This window comes from Aplysia californica, unplaced genomic scaffold (assembly GCF_000002075.1).
Source record: "Aplysia californica isolate F4 #8 unplaced genomic scaffold, AplCal3.0 scaffold00508, whole genome shotgun sequence".
Classification (NCBI taxonomy): domain Eukaryota; kingdom Metazoa; phylum Mollusca; class Gastropoda; order Aplysiida; family Aplysiidae; genus Aplysia; species Aplysia californica.
In genome coordinates, this window is record NW_004797778.1 from 115640 (window position 1) to 118093 (window position 2454).

The 2454-nt window shown below is 38.3% G+C and overlaps 1 protein-coding gene across 1 annotated transcript in view; it reads right to left on the reverse strand.

The window, feature by feature from the left end:
• LOC101854742 overlaps positions 1 to 2177 on the reverse strand; it is a 24661-nt gene extending 22484 nt beyond the window's left edge. Inside the window, exons 1-2 of the mRNA XM_005106036.3 lie at positions 1700 to 2177; positions 105 to 181 (exon numbers count right to left, since the gene is read on the reverse strand). The gene's annotated coding sequence lies outside the window, so the exon portion shown is untranslated. The remainder of the gene's footprint in view (positions 1 to 104; positions 182 to 1699) is intronic.
• Between the last annotated feature and the right edge of the window lie 277 nt (positions 2178 to 2454).

Genomic DNA, 2454 nt, shown 5'->3' on the forward strand with positions numbered 1-2454 from the left:
AGATAGATAGATAGATAGATAGATAGATAGATAGATAGATAGATAGATAGATAGATAGATAGATAGATAGATAGATAGATAGATAGATAGATGTGTGAACTTACCACAGCTTCTGTTCACCTTCCGTTGTTAGCGTCCAGCGCTACTCCGAGGGGAAGATAGGCGGTGACCAGCACCTTCACTGTAAAAGCAAACAGAACACAGAGAAATTGAGTTTTATTCAACCTTAGAGACTTTTTAGTTTTTTTCAATGGGGTTTTTTAAACCCCGGCCTTTCTTAAAGAAATAGATAGGACTGGAGGGGGGGGGTTGGGGGAGGCGGTATTTTTTACTTGTTGGTTCCTTTCATTAATTTGTTTTGTTTTTGTTTGTTTGTTTATTTGTTTGGTTGTTTGTCTGTCTGTTTGTTTGTTCGGTTGGTTGGGTTGTTTTTGTTTGGTTGGGGGGGGGGGGTTTGGGGGGGGTATTGGTTTATTATTTATTGTTTTGTTGTTTTTGTTTGGTTTGTTTGTTTGGGGTAGTTTGGGGGGGGGATAAAGTTGAATGAGTCTCAGGCCCTACAAATATTCATTTGTAAGGAAGAAAAACCTTGGGGTCCACATCGATCTCCCCTTTGAGGTGATGAAGAGACAACTTTTTAAAAATCTGTGTAAACAGCGTGTCAATACATTGGACAGAAAGAACATTTCAACCAACATAAGTAAAGGTACAAAATGAGCAAGCAAAGAGAAATTCACAAATTGTGTTACGGTCAATAACAAAAAACAGACACGGAACACTTTTTTCTTTTTTATAAATCATGACACTAACTGCTGTCTAACCTGCTCTAACTGCTGTAATCTGCCCCGGACATCACCCTACACAAATTATGACCACTTCCTCTCGTCTTTTCTATTATATAATGGCACTGTCAAAGACATCCAATTGTTTAAGACAACCATTTCTTCTCCTGGACAAAGAGTGGCCAATTTTGAATATTTGTACTGTATTTATGTAAGCTTGATAGTCGGCGGAATCAAGTTGTCCTTAAAAAATTGTGATATGATTGCAAGTGAGCTTCTTGAGTAGGTAAAAGAAACTACATTGAATATAATTTCATTTAAGAAAAATCATTTAAATAGATAAGAAATACAATGGAAACTGTTTTTTAAAAAAACAATTGCAATGGAGGAAATGGAATGTGGCCATTTGTGTATTTGAAAAACGGGGTTTTCTTGCTTTTTTGGGGGGAGAGAAAAAAATGGAAAAAAGGGATTAGGAGAAGTGCAAGTTTTAGAAGGAAAAGACCGAAAACGATGAGCACATTTTTAAGTTATAATTTAAGCTTACCTATATGCAAAACATGTAAATATATGCTTTTTCAAAGCAGGATTGCAGTGGTTGTATTTATTTATTTATGTATTTATTTATTTATCTATTTAATTCAGCCACTCATAGCACATCGTTGTTCTACTTGTGTATTGTTGTATATATGTTTACATATTTGTTTGTTCATTTATTAAGCACCTATATTGTGTTCAGTTATTACAAAGAGCTTTGGAATGTAAGATTTCTCACGTTGCATTATTCAACGTATTGTTTACTGTGTTTTTCTTCAAAGCACATTTAAAAAAATATTTTTTATATAATAACATGCATTTTGGTTATCTCTTGATTTCTTATTACATTTATTCCGTATGGAAGTTGGACGGTAATTTACCTCAGTTGTTCTGTCTGCGCTCCACACTTGTTGCAGTGTGTGTCGTGTCACGCAGGTATATCCGTGGTCCTCCGGCAAAGAACGAAGACAGAATAGATTCTCTCTACACCTACTCCTAGCCTTTTGTCCTCAGCCTCCAGTCGATGTCGCTATATAGTTTGGTTTTGCTCGAGCTGTTTATGTTGTTTTGGTTTTTCCTTCATGAAGTTATTCTTTTTTTATATTCCACCTGCGCTCCTTTTCAGGAACATTTGTCCGCGGGGCCACGAGAAACAGCGTGGTTCGGCGCGGGGAGAGTTGCGAGGTGCGGTGCTGTCCCCTGATTGGTCGCCGGCGTGTGACGTCATGGGGTGTCCCCCAGCCCAGCGTCTGCAGCGGTTCCCGGTGGTCTGGCGACGGAGAAATATTCTCTCCGGCCTGTCTGGAAAGCTGTTCGCGCGCTTATCTGGCACGTACACTAAATGGCGGTTCGATGAAATTGGCGGAAGGGAAATGTCGATAGGTGCAGACTAATTTGTAACGGACAATCGAAAGGTGTTTGAGAGTTTAGATTCTTTTTTTTTTTTTTTTTTTTTAATTTCTACTAGGCGGCCGGCATGCACTGTATCGAGCGTTTTCCTGATAACTAAGTGATTAGAGTGGGAGCGGCATGCGATATGATAATCTGTGATAGGCAGAGATAATTTGTAACGGACATTCAACAGATGTTTGGGTTAGTTTATCTTTTGTTGTCTTAGTTTTAATAGGAAGTAGAC